Source organism: Lepus europaeus, chromosome 4, assembly GCF_033115175.1.
Source record: "Lepus europaeus isolate LE1 chromosome 4, mLepTim1.pri, whole genome shotgun sequence".
NCBI lineage: Eukaryota > Metazoa > Chordata > Mammalia > Lagomorpha > Leporidae > Lepus > Lepus europaeus.
The window spans coordinates 5,969,328-5,984,520 of NC_084830.1; the positions used below are offsets into that span (position 1 = coordinate 5,969,328).

Here is a 15,193-nt window from a genome sequence, read left to right on the forward strand (position 1 = left end):
GTCTTGACTGTTGAGAACAGTTTTTTATACATACTATTTGTTGAGTGGTTTAATTAATATAGAATTAAACATATGTGTATAAAGTTAATTGAAAATAGATCTCTGTAAAAAATAAGAGAGAAAACAAGAAATGTAGGATAAAGGGGGATTGGAGTATGGGTGGGAGGGTGGACATGGTGAGAAGAATCACCCTGTTTCTAAAGCTGTAATTATGAAGTGTATGAAGTTTGTAACTGTAAAACTGTATAGTTCTGCATACATTCCTAAAGACTCACTTATAAGGGAACAGTTTTAAAAGTTGCCATGGGACCTCCAATCCCCTTAAGCTGGGTGATAAAAGTACCATCTAAAGTGTTAAAGTGATCATATGGATAGGATTAAGGGTCTAGAAGTAATAATAGATAGAATTTAAAAGGAGTGAATGTTCCAAAATGGGAAACAGTCTACACAGCAGACTCATAGAATGACAGTCACTTTAAATATCACTCTGACCTCAGAATCATCCGTTAAGGCATTTAGGTCTTGCTGAAATGGCCATGAGAGCATTTCAGGCATGGAACACCAAGACGTTGAGGCAAAAAAAAAAAAAAAATGTCCTACATGAAGGACCTCTGTGGGTGAGACGACAGTGGAAAGAAGAACAGTTTTTTGTTTGTTTGTTTTGATTTTGTTTTTTTTTTTTACCATGCAAATTTTTGAAATCTTTACTTAGTATATAGTTGCTCTTCTGTGTATAAAATTAATCAAAAATCAATCTTAGTGGCAAATGGGACTGGAAATGGGAGAGGGAGGAATAGGAGCATTGGGAGAGTTGGTGGGAGGGTGGATATGGTGGGAAGAATCACTATATTCCTAAAGTTGTACTTATGAAATGTATGAAGTCTTGTTTTTGACAAAAAATATGGAATGCTTCACAAATTTGTGTGTCATCCTTGTGCAGCAGCCATGGTAATCTTCTCTGTATTGTTCCCATTTTAGTATATGTGCTGCTAAAGCAAGCATATGACATCTTTATTGCTTAAATAAAAGGTTTCTTTAGGGGGGGAAGTAAATTAAAAAAATTTAAAAAAGGGTGCTGGTTGTGTGTTTGTCACAAAATTCTTTGTGCCTAGGAATGTTCTTTCCACACTCAATTTTCTTTGTTTTTTTTTTTTAATTGAAAAGATGTTGTATTTCATCAGATGCATCTATTGGGATTATCCTATGTTTTTTATTATTTGGTTTGTTAATGTGATGCATCACGTTGATTTGAATATGTTGAACTATCCTTACATACCAGGGATAAATCCCACTTGTTCTGGATGAATGATCTTTCTGATGTGTTGTCAGATTTGATAACATAGTATTTTTGTTGAGAATTTTTGCAATTGTATTCAAAATATTGATCCATATTTCATATATTGGTCTATAGTTCTCTCTCTTTGTTGTATTTTTTTCTGCTTTGGGGATTAAGATGAGACTGGCCTCATAGCAGGAATTTGGGAGGACAATTTTGAGAAAAATTAGGATTACTTCTTCTTTAAAAGTTTGATAGACTTCAGCTGTAAAACCTTCTGATCCTGGACTTTTAGTTGTTGGGAGGATCTTTATTACTGATCCAATCTTTGCCTTGGTTACTGATCTATTTAGATTTTCTATATCCTAATAACTCAATTATGAATTATTGTGTTCAAGATTTTATCCATTTCTTCTACAATTTCCAATTTGTTGGCATGCAGATATTAATAGTGATTTCTGATCATTCTTTACAGCAGCAACACCAACTGAGAAGTACACAAAGCCAAGGAGAATAACTTCATTGATAATAAAATCATGTCAAATAATAAAAATTTATTGTTACTTTGGTTCCTACTAATATGTAGATGATATATAGGTAGATAGGTTTAGGTAGAGACATACTTTTCTTTGTTTTTCTAAGACGTGTATGTATGTGTGTGTGTATCTATGTGTGTTGGTTTTTTTTTTCTATCATCATGCTTTGAGCAATAAAAGAGATAAAATGGATTCACTCTTATGAGGTATTTTTTTGTAGCAGCGTTCACCTATTTCCTCATAATTTTGTCTCAATAAAACCTAAAATTATTCTCAGGCTTTTGGTCTCAGAAGAACATATGCTTCAAGAAATAGTGATCACTAGTTAAAATTTGTGTGTATGCCATTTTCTCTGGAAGTGGTATGGCTGAATTTATCATACTGTATTAGAATGACACTTTCGCGGCCAGCGCCATGGCACACTAGGTTAATCCTTCGCCTGCGGTGCTGGCATCCCATATGGGTGCCGGTTCTAGTCCTGGTTGCTCCTCTTCCTGTCCAGCTCTCTGCTATGGCCCGGGAAGGCAGTGGAGGATGGCCCAAGTACTTGGGCCCCTGCACCCACATGGGAGACCGGGAGGAGGCATCTGGCTCCTGGCTTGGGATTGGAGCATTGCCTGTCATTGCGGCCATTTGGGGAGTGAACCAACAGAAGGAAGACCTTTCTCTCTCTCTCTCTCTCTCTCTCTCTCTCTCTCTCACTGTCTGTAACTCTACGTGTCAAATAAAAAACTAAAATCTTAAAAAAAAATAGAATGGCATTTTCACTTACTTATCTTTCAGTAGGGCTTTTAGCAGCATTCAGCAGAAGTCTCTTCAACTTTTATATGGAGCTGGCTACATAAATGAATTGTAGTAAAACATGACCATGCAGGATACCTTGTTTAGAAATGAGGAAAACAATGTTAAATATATCAGGTTACAATGCTTTGTTCATTTCTCCAATGGTCTCTTTTTGAACCTGACTTAGAATTTTGTCTTGCTAATCTCACTTTAAGGAAGAAAGAAATAAAATTGTAAATTACTTGTATGAATTACACGGTTTGATTTTATGTTGTGAAAACTCATTTGTATGTACAAATGTAACAACACTTAGCTTACCTGAAGAATCGTTTAGATTACCCAACATAGTTCATTGCTTGTAGATTCACATGAATTTGGTTTTCATCACAAAAATTTAAACGTGGCACAAAAAAACTTCAATTGTTTTTATTTGATGTGCTATGCTTACATTCTGTCAATCCTGCACCTGTAGCTAAATGAAGAAGAAGGAAATAACAGGAATCCTAGATTTCCATTTCATTTTAAATCATCCCAGCTTCAGTGGTTGGCGAATAGCGGGAAGCAACCTGAGGGCAAAAGAACATGCACATCAGTTATTGGATATTCATGGAGCACCATTGTTGTCTGTAACTCTGAGTCTTGCTAAAGTTCTTGTACCTGTGGCCACTAGAATTCCATGTTCAAGGGCATGGAACTCCTTGTTTGCACGCACACTCTATCACCCCTTGAGACTGCACACACAACACATAAGTTCATTGATAAAGTTAGTCACAATTTCAATACAGCTATGGTAAAACACTGAGCCACTGCACACATCACATGGACATACTTGATGCCACTCTTGCTTCTAAATGATAAGGATGCAGAGGGACATATGGTCTTCTCTCAGGGGTTCATGTCTCTAAAATCTCTCTCCCTTGTCCTCACATGCAGAGGTGGAAAACAATCCACTGAGAACCAACATGTTGAAGGGATGTTTTAGCTCTAGAAAGTGATGAATATACAACTAAAGTGGCAAGTGCTGATTTTCTGCCTGATGTCTCCATGAATTCAATGGGCCTTGTGACAATTTGCACAAAATCCCTCTTGACCTGGGGTGACCGTAACAGTCTCTGCCTTGATTACTCAATGTTTCTCTCCATTATGGTCAGTTTAACTGGACAACTTGCTTTGTTCCTCTTGTTTGCTCTCCATTTCCAAGTAATTGGTCTTTATTGGCTATTTAAACTCCATTAGGTCAAATATTGGCAGGAATTGACAAAACCTGTAAAGAAAGTAATCATTTTGCTACATACTCACCAAAGTTTTCTTCAAATGAACAAACACCTTTTTTGACCTTTTATGTATATTTGTTTTGGTATTTTTTAGTAAACACTGATTTTGAGACTTTCTATGTAATTATAAACATTTAAATTAATTTTAATTTCATTTGGTTAAAGACAGAGTGAGGCATGATGTACTATGTTGTCTTTGATTTCTAAACTTTGACCATCTTCTGTGTGTAATGAGGTTCTAAGACACATTTCATAGGGATATTATGGTGATTATAAGTCTACAAGTACCTAACATCACTGCTGACTTGTGATTAATGTTCACTTGAAAGGTGTGTGCAGAGACCATGGGTTATGCCTCTGCTTTTAAATGTTGAATTTGGCCAGTGGAATAGCTTCTATAATTGTGAGGCTTGACCAAGAGTCTGGATTTAGTAAATCTGAGTTTATATGAAGAGTTTGCTACTGAGAGAAACTGGGGGATGATTTCACATTCCTCTCTCTCTCCATCTCTCCCTCTCTCTCTCTCTCTCCCCCTTATATGTCATGCACTGTACTAGACATTTCAAATACACTAGTGCATTAAACAAACAAAGTTCTTCCCTTCATTCACAATATACATATTATTTCAAACATATTTTTCATCTCTAAAACTGATGGAATAATTTATCTTGTCTTCAGTGTTTTCTCTGTAGTTCAAAGAAGATTACTTGGGCAAAAACTCTTTATAAAATGATTCCTCCTCAAATGCTCATTGATTATTTACTGTGTGCCCATCATTATTTTAGAAGCTATGGATGTAGATCATGATAAAATATTCATCCCTTTAAGAACTGAAACTCTAGGAAGGGAAGGGTTAGATATGAATATAAATAATTCTTATAGAATGAGATAAACAAAAGTACAAAATGCATTGACAGGTTAGATAAAGGAGTGCCTAGTGTTGTCTAAAGGGAGTTGTATCATGAAATGTTTGTCAAAGATTTATGATATTTGAACAGAGCTTGAAGGAAGATTTGCCTGAGGGATCAAGGGTTAGGAAGTATAACAGGAAAAGGAAATGTTATGAAGAATCATGTATGTGTGTGAACAAATGTGCATACACATGTAGGAAGTCCTATACAGAGTGATAGAGTTAAAGAAGAGGGATTGAGAGCAAAAAAAAAAAATCAATCTTGTGTTATGTCAAAAATATAGCCCCGTGAATTCATTATAATGGACATAGTTTTTCACTATACACCTATCTCCTCAAGAAATTGAATTAGTCTGTGTTCTTTAATTTGACAGTTATTTATTAGGTGGCGAAGATGTCAGTTTCTTGTGAAATGTTACCGTGGATAAAGAAATACGATACTGTCATCAATCAGTCTACCATCCAGTGGAGAGAAATATAAATGACTGGCATAAAGTATTATGTTTTTCAATATTTTTTTTTCTAATTACGAGAGAGAGAGAGAGAGACTCTTCTCATATTTTCCTTAGCAGAAGAAGAGCAGCAATGAAAGAAGGTACTGGATGGGAGTGACTTCAAAGAATATTTGGTCCCTGGTCTTAAAGAAGATCAGGGATTTCTCCACTGCTCAGTCCATTTCTTTTTGGATTGTCTTTATTGTCTCCAACTATCATAGAGCAAGCTTACAGGAAATGGGAAGATACTTCAATCAGGACTCACTGTGAAAGGAATATTATCTCTGATTATCTTAGTTTTCTCTCTGTCTCTCTCTCACTATCCACTCTGCCTGCAAATATATATATATATATATATATATATATATATATATATATATATATGCCCTGATTATGCATCAGCTACCAGGTTCTTGGAAGTATGCTTTTCCTGGGTCAAGGGCCTGCTCACAGAGGGAAATTCTAATCCAGAGATTTCAGACACAAAGGACGCTAGAAGCATGCTAAGAAAGAAACTGGATAGAAGACATAGGAGGGTCGGCAAGGTTGCTTTAGAAGTGGGTTTTTAATATTATATGTCCTAACAAAAGGATGGAGAGATGGGGATTTTAGGAAGAGGGAGTAGTTTGTACAGAAGAACGTCAGAGTATGCAAACATGATGATGTCCAGAAGCTGAATGTGGACTAGAAATAAGATGAAAAAATGTCCTGCAGGATGAGATGAGTAAGATTGGTCATAATGTGTAGAGTGGTGCATTATTGAAATTTCTCTTCCAGGAATTGCAGGATGAAGATTGGACAGTATTTTTAATGACATGGATTATTAATATCACCATTTGAACTACTTTAGTTCTAAAAATTTTACTTAATAAATCTTCTCAGTCTTAATTATATTAATGATAATGCCTTGATCTTAAATAGCAAAATTAATAACAAAAGAAATCTTATCAGTATTAATAAATTTTGGTTTTATACCTTGTCTGCATGGGATTATACATTTCATTAGATATTTTCATCCAAATTCCATTCAAATTCTGCTACACCTCTCTGGATCACAGTACTTTCAGAACATATTATTGGCAAAAAAAATGTTAGGATACCTCCAACTGCCTTGATGAAGGCAACAGCTATCACTTAGCTCAGAATCCAATTCTTCTCCTCACAATTGATAGCTATGATCAATTGTCAGATCTGGCTTAAATATCACCTTCTTTTTTTTTTTTAAATTAAACTTCTCTTCCTTGATCCAGTATTCAGATGGAATAGATGGCTTTTCCTAATTATAAATCCAAAGTATGACTTGATATCATACTTAGGACACATCCTAGAATGCATTTACACAATATATAAATTTCTGAGAATTCACAGGAAAATAGATGAATCAGTTTTGTTCTTACTCAAGTGCACTAAAAACATTCACTAGTAGTTAACAGACCACATAGCATGCTCATGTTCCATGTTGGAGTGCCTGATGCCTGAATCAAATCCTGGATTATGGTACAGCAAGTAAAAAGCTGACTGTGTTGCTTGCATCCCATATTCCAGTTTCCAGGTTTGAGTCCTAGCTCCATTCTCAACTTTAGCCTGTTCCTAATAGTCACTCTGGAAAGCAACACATGATAGCTCAAGTGATGGGGCCCCTTCCCTTTCCTGACCTCATGGGATTGAGTACCAACTCCTGTTTCCCCTGGGTCAACCATGGCTATAGCGGTTAATAGAGGAATGAAGCAGCAGTCAGAGGTCTCTCTTCCCTCTCCCTCCCTGCCTTTAAATAAATTATTTAATTAAAATATTTCTATAAAAGATAATTCAGGTCCACAAACTCTTAGGTTTCTAACTTTAAGTTACAAACTAAGAGCAGAAAGGAAGAAATATAATGGACAGAAGGAAGGGAAGGGCATCTAAGATGGGCAGAACATGGAAGGCCATTCCTTCAGGAGGACCTCACACTGAGAACAATGCCTGACATGCAGCAGTAACTCAATGTATAGTTGCTGAGTGGATGAGTGAGTCAGTTTGGTTTAATCAAAAACTAAATGGCATTCATCAAATGGGGTCCACAGGTTTCAACATTGTGGTCAACAGAGTAATGGTCCCCTTAAAGTGCCAACCAATATCCAAGACCTGTGAATACGCACCCTTTCATGGCAAAGTGGAGTTTGTATATATGGAGGGATAAGGCTCTTGAAAAAAGTGGAAATTATCCTGGGGTATCTTGGTGAACTCAGTGCATTTACAAAGCTCCTTTTAACTGGGAGGCAAGAATTCAGAGAAGGCAATGTGATCACAGAAGCAGAGATCGTCGTGGTGCAGGGCCAGAAGCCAAGATATGCAGAGCTTTTAGAGACTGGAAAGGCAGGAAATGGGTCTTTCTTTCCTGCCTTCAGATTTTAGCCCAGGAAGAACTATGTGAGATTTCTAATTCCAGGAGCAAACGATAATTAATGGTCTTATTTAAGTGACTCTGAGGTAGTTCATATAGCTGCAAGTAGAAACTACAGCAACTGCATCGCATCTTCTCAAGAGTGACAAGACTATCTCCCAAATCATGGGCTCACCTGCTAACGTTGCTTTGCATCTTTTCCTGCAACAATATAATTTACGTACTCTTACCTTGAGTCTGAGTGCAAGCAACATGATGTTGGAAGTGACATTGTGTGACCGAACGGGCTAAATCTAAGTGGGCTGTGGAGCTCTTGCTTCTCTTGAGATGTTTGCTTTTGTTTCCCAGCTGCAATACTCTGAGGAAGTCATAACTCCATCCAGCAGTCATGAACTAGAATTCCATTCCACAGTTCAGCTGAAATCCAAAGTACAGCTGGAATGAAAAGTTATTTGTTTAGGCCAAAACGTCTCCAGCTGACTCCAGCTCCATGTGCTAATTTACCCTTAACTTTTGAGTCTCCAAAATGAGGCACAGGATGTCATGAAACAAAGATTGGTCCTTTCAAAAATCCATGTCTCCATTGCTGACCCCCAGAACCCAGAAGAATAACAAAATGGTTGTTTTGTAACAAGGAGTTTTATGATTATCTATGCAGGAATGGCAACTAATACTTACGAAAGACCACATAAAAATGAAGAAAACACCTGCACCCCATGGGAGACCAGGAGAAGCACCTGGCTCCTGCCATCGGAACAGCGCGGTGCGCCGGCCGCAGCGCGCTACCGCGGCGGCCATTGGAGGGTGAACCAACGGCAAAAGGAAGACCTTTCTCCCTGTCTCTCTCTCTCACTGTCCACTCTGCCTGTCAAAAAAAAAAAAAATGAAGAAAACAATGAGGAATAAAAGTAGGAAAACTAACACAAAAAATCCTTTTTAGCATGAATTAACAATTATAAGATAAAATTAGAGATCCTAAAGAATAAAATTGATCACATCTTCATGTGATTAGTAGGTCATGACATTAGTAGGTCAGAAAAGAATCCATCCATGATGTGAGTTAAACGACTCAAATATAGATTTTCCCCCAAAACAAGAATATTAATAAAAGCAGATCTAGGAGACAAAATAATTAGTCAAATATACATCATGCATAAAGTGTTAAGAAAGGTAAAGAAGGCATATCCAATACTGAAAGAGAAGGGAGTGCAACTTCCTATGGGTTACACATTTTAAGATAAAGAGGATCATAGCTGAACTGTAGTTCTTCTACCGATGAATCATATCTGTATGTTCTTCCAAATCCAGATCAGAGAGACTATATTGTATTGGTCTTTTTGTGACTGGCATATTTCACTAAGTATAATGGTTTCCAGTGGCACCCATTTTGTTGCAAAAGACAGGATTTTATTCTTTTTTTAGCTGAGTAGTATTCTATGATGCATATATACCATAAATTCTTTATCCAGTCATACACTGATGGATATCTGTGTTGATTCTATATCTTCGGTATTGTGAATTGAACTGCAATAAACATGGGGATATAGATCACTCTTTTCATATTCTAATTTCTTTTCACTTGGGTAATATAGTATCATTTGGATCATCTGGTTGATCTATATTCTGCTTTCTGAGGTATCTCCATACTGTCTTCCACAATGGCTGTTACTAGTTTACATTCCTACCAACTGTGGATTAGGTTAACTTTTTCCCCACATCCTCACCAGCATTTATTGTTTGTTGATTTCTGTTTGAAAGCCATTCTAACTGAGGTGAAGTGAAACCTCATTATGGTTTTGATTTACATTTCCCTGAGGGCTAGTGATCCTGAGCATTGTGTCATATGTCTATTGCCCATTTGAATTTCCTGTTTTGAAAAGTGCCTGTTCAAGTCCTTTGGCCATTGCTTTCCTCCTATCCTTAAAGACACTTTAGATGGCCGGCACCGCAGCTCACTAGGCTAATCCTCTGCCTGCAGCACTGGCACCCCGGGTTCTAATCCTGGTCAGAGCGCTGGATTCTGTCCCAGTTGCCCTTCTTCCAGTTCAGCAACGTGCTGTGGCCTGGGAGTGCAGTGGAGGATGACCCAAGTGCTTGGGCCCTGCACTTGCATGGGAAACCAGGAAGAAGCACCTGGCTCCTGGCTTTGGATCAGTGTGGTGCGCCAGCCACAGCGGCCATTGTGGCATGAACCAACAGAAAAGGAAGACCTTTCTCTCTGTCTCTCTCTCTCTCTCTCACTGTCCACTCTGCCTGTCCAAAAAAAAAATAATAATAAAATAAAGACACTTTAGAGAATTGTCACCCTCCTAGTCCATTTCCCTCCAAATTCAAGAAGTTAATTTCTGTGAGTATGTCATGTTCTTTTAATCAATTCATTCAAAGGTCATTCTTGAACTAAATCCCTTCTACTGTACAGACATGAAGGGGTCCTTTATTACCATATATGTTTCCATGATTTCCCTTCTGACTTATCTTCATTTCCTTGCAAAGGTCTATCTATCTATCTATCTATCTATCTATCTATCTATCTATCTCTCTATCTACCTATCTCCAGCTCTCCTACGATACATGTACATTTATATCCAGAGTCTTCAAGCCTTTCTTTCTATCCCTGTCTAGCCAAAGATATAACTGTATTACTAATCATCTTAGGTAGAAAAATGAGAGGTGAAGTCACTCTGTCCCCTTCTGAAAGTAAGTGTCTGGATCCTTGAAATACCACTAAATCCATCACCAGTTAGCCTGCAGAATTAGGAAGCTATGCTGACATGTGGCATGTGAAACTCAGGGTTGTGCCTAGCATATAGTAAGTACTCAGTGTATAACAGGGAGTATTTCTTTTACTACTATTAAAATCCTTCAAGAAGTTCATCTGAACTTGTTCACAGTCTACATGACTGTCAGAAATGGAATTATATTTCATTTGTCATATAGCATCTGCCTTAGCACTCAGCATGGACCTGATGCAGATTCGCTTAGTGGATGTTTGCTGAATGGGTAGCCTCAAGACAACTCCTTCTGGGCACATCTCAGAGATGTTCTGTGCACAACATGCCCACATGCCCTTACAGGGCCACACAGCAAAACAACAGCCTGGGTGCAGCAGGCACTTAATGACCTGTCTCCAAGGAAATACTGCCCAGTACTAAAATGACTCACCACCAAAATGTACATTTTATAGAGCCATTTTTCTTTTGTGATATTTTGTGGTGCATTAAATTTTATCCATAGCAATTGAGATTCTAAATCCAAGCTTAAAGTAGGAAGGCCAGTGAGGGGTCTGTCATTATGGTGATACTGGGAGCAATGACTGCATTCAGTAGTGAAACTGGAGTTCTGGTTTAGTGGCATGTATGATAATTAACTGGAAGAAAGCTTCTTCCTAGACACATGTGAAACTTAAATCTGGAGACAAGATGCTGGGCTGTAGAGAATATGGAATAAAGGTGTCTCCAGTTCTCTCATCTATCACATCAGCAAGATGTCTCTGTGGAAAAGTCAGAGCTCATTCCTACAGGAGCTGGAAGAGGGATTTGATTGTATTCTTGTGTTGCTTCATTCACTCACTCAGTCATTATATCTTCATATAGATGTGAGTCCTCACATTAAATTTATCTCCCAACTCACAAACCATTTCTTTGAGTGCTTGACAATACATCACACACAAACATCAAACTTTGTCCTCTTTCACTTGCTGTTTTAAAAGGAAAAATAAACACCTGCATCATTTCTGAGGAGTCAATTCTCTTTTAGCCCTGGTCTTCAGGACTATCTCATGATTTCTTCCTTAATTTCAGAACATTTTCCTTCTCCCCTCTCAAAGTTTGAATTTCTAAACTGTTTTACTCAGTATTGCTTTTGGTCCCAGTAGTTTATAAATGAGTTTGTTGTAAAGCTCAGATATTTTGAAGCTTGAGGCATATTTTCAATTTGTTGAAGATTTTGTACTTGCCATCTAACATCTATCATCTAACACTGTTTTATTAATGACCCACAGTGATTTCTGTGTCCATAAACAGTGATTCCAAAACTTTGGTTTTCCAATTGTTAACTAGTTATACAACAGTTTTGTCATCCACCAGACTTGAAGGACCCATAGTCATCGTTAGATCTCAGATTCCGTTGTTAACCATAGTGGCCTCACTTCCAGAATTCAAAGTTCCCATAGTTGTGAGTCTTTCACACTTTTATCCTGATGATGAATTTCTTGTCTGCAGAGAAACATTTATTCCATTGATCTTAGCACATTCTCAATCTTTCATCTGATTGTGCCCTCACTTCACTGTATATTCAGACATTAGATTTCATATTCCTCATTATGATCATATGTCCTAAATATACCTTCATCTTCCTCATACTTTTCCCATTATTAGACTCTCATGAGATAATCTTTGGCCCTGGACAAATTCAGATATTCTTCCTGTGGACCTCTATATAGACAGCTGAAGTTGCCCAGGAAAAAGTAAATCAAGGGCAACCGTATAGCCTAGTTGTTAGGACACCATTTAGCGTGGCTCTATCCTGTATTTCATTGCCTGGAATCAAAACCTTGTTCTGGATCCTGACTCCAGTTTCCCACTAATGTGCACCTGGGAGGGGGCAGACGAATGATTAAGTTACCTGGTTTATGGCACCTGTATAGAGACCTGCCATGAGTTCCTGGCTGCCAGCTTTAGCCCTAGCATATCTCCAGCCATTTGCAGGCATCTGGGGAATAAATGAGTAAATGATTCTGTCTGTCTTCTTTTCAAATAAAAAATAAGTAAAAATAAAACAAAAGAAGAAAACAAACAAAATTGTTTTAGGTAGTCCAAAATTAAAAACATATCCAAGAAATAAAGAAAGGAAGGAAAGAAGAAAGGACCAGATAGGAAGGAAAAAAACAAAGGAGGAGATAAAGGAGGAAAGAAAGGAGGAGAGGGATGGAAGGAAGGAATCGAGGAAGGCAGGAAGGCAGGAAGGAAGGAAAAAGAAAAGGAAACAATGAATGAGGAAAGAAAGGTGGCAAAGAAGGAAAGACAGAAGATAAAATTACCAAAGAGGCAAAGTCAATAGAGTACTAGAAGAGATTACGAACCCTCACTATCCACAACTTCATTTCCTGTGGTTTCAATTACTGACAGAAAACTGTAGTCTGAAAATATTATATTGATAATTCCAGGAATAAATGGTCCATAAGTTCTAAATTGTGCACCATTCTGAGCAATGCAATGACCTTCCATGCCGCCATGCTCTGTGCCATCTGGGACATGAAACTTCCCTGTGTCCAGTGCATCCGTGCTGTTTGCTAACTGTCAGCTGGTCACACAGTCTCAGATATTATATGGATAGTGCTGACAGTGCAGTATTTGTGTCAAATGATCCATACTTCACCTTGTAGTAGGCCCACCCCTAGGAGTGCTGATGCTGGCAATTGAGTTATGTTCAAGAGATGCCAGGAAGTGGTCCTTAAAATCAACAAGTAAAAGTTGTTGTCTTCATAAAGAGAGAGAAGAAATCAACTGCTAAGGTTATTAAGATCTACAGTAAGTATTTTTTGTTTATATCTTACTGTGCATAATTTGTGGATAAATCATCTATGTCAGATTTGGCATACACGTGGTTTCAGATATGCATTGAGGTCTTATAATTTTGCCTGTGGGAAGGAGGCTCTAGCTGTCCATATGGTGTGCAGGCAGCAATTCCAAGTGATATTCACATATTAGATTTTAGAAGAATGCATTCACTTTTACATGAGGAAACTAAAACTAAGACCGGCCATCTGACATCTGAGAGATAAACCAAGGCAAGAGTCCGTAATGGCAATGCATATTTTGAATAATGGTTTTAAATCTCCTTGTTGTAACTAAAGAGTTTTTTTTTTCTCCTTCACTTTTCTTCAAATATTTATTTCAGAAAACATGTAATTTTAAGTTTTCTTTGTGCCTTTGAAATGCATGACTATCTTTTCACAAGTTAAGGGGCTGCCCTCAGCTTTGCCACCCAAAGTACCAGGAAACCATCTCCTTGAAATGTGATTATCAGGGAAGATAGAACCCCTATATCAGCTTCATAGGACAGCAGTAGACTAAATTCAAAACTTGGTCCCCTTCAGGTTACAGCACTACTTCCTTTGGAATGAAGGGGAATTTTATTTTCTTTTGGGTAAAGCCAATTAGACAATGTTGAGGAATGCTCAAATGCCAAAACGTGAATCTGTTGTAAACATGTGTGCAAATGGCACCATCAAACCCCTTTCCTTGACTGTTACTTATTGATGAACTCCAGAGTGCATATGTGATGGATTCTTCTGCATGGCTGGAGAAAAGGACAAGATTTTGTTCAGTTTTTGCAATCTCTTAGCAGATTCCTTGCTTCAAAATTTTTTCAGCATTAAATGTTTTCCTTCTCTACCATTGTGGAAAGATTATCTGGGTTGAGAGAATTTCTTGTTTTTATTATATTTCACAACAAAACACTCAACAATGAGATATGAGAGCATAAACAAGATGGATAATGAACACTGGACTCTCATCCCATATCTTTAAAAAAAAACCTTTTATTTAATGAATATAAATTTTCAAAGTACAGTTTATGGATTATAATGGCTTCCTCACCCCATAACTTCCCTCCCACCCACAACCCTCCCCTTTCCCGCTCCCTCTCCCCTTCCATTCACATCAAGATTCATTTTTAATTCTCTTTATATACAGAAGATCAGTTTAGTATATATTAAGTAAAGATTTCAACAGTTTGCCCTCACATAGCAACACAAAGTGAAAAAATACTGTTGGAGTGCTAGTTATAGCATTAAATAACAGTGTACAGCTCATTAAGGACAGAGATCCTACATGATATTTTTAAAAAATTAATTAATTTTCTATGCTATTTCCAGTTTAACACCAGGGTTTTTTTTTTTTTTTTCATTCCCAATTATCTTTATATACAGAAGATCGATTCTGCATATACTTAGTAAAGATTTCATCAGTTTGCACCCACACAGAAACACAAAGTGTAAAAATACTGTTTCAGTACTAGTTATAGCATCACTTCACACTAGACAACACATTAAGGACAGATCCCACATGGGGTGTAAGTACACAGTGACTCCTGTTGCTGACTTAACAATTTGACACTCTTGTTTGTGGCGTCAGCAATCTCCCTAGGCTCTAGTCATGAGTTGCCAAGGCTATGGAAGCCTTTAGAGTTCGCTGACTTTGATCTTATTCCGATAGGGTCATAGTCAAAGTGGAAGTTCTCTCCTCCCTTCAGCGAAAGGTACCTCCTTCTTTTTTGTTTTGCCTCTGTCTTTCTATCTCTCACTTCCTCTGTGACACACTCTCTGCAGTTTCCTCTGCCTCCATTTGTCTGCCTCTGATTGCTGTCTCTCTCATCGCTTCACAGGCAACAAAAGATAGAAGAAAGAAGACGGTATAGGTGGAATAGGTTGGTGAGACTGAATTCACTTTATTTAACTCATGGATCTTACCTGTGTTAGCCTTTCTTACTGAGCATCTGCTAAGTCATTTTGCTTTTTTGCTTTTTAAAAAAACAA

The 15,193-nt window shown here is 37.6% G+C and overlaps 1 non-coding gene across 1 annotated transcript; it reads right to left on the minus strand.

Annotated features, from left to right (window-relative positions):
* Positions 1-895: 895 nt before the first annotated feature.
* Positions 896-998, minus strand: LOC133758926 (U6 spliceosomal RNA). The gene has a single exon (XR_009865832.1). It is a non-coding gene; the product is annotated as a U6 spliceosomal RNA (small nuclear RNA).
* Between the last annotated feature and the right edge of the window lie 14,195 nt (positions 999-15,193).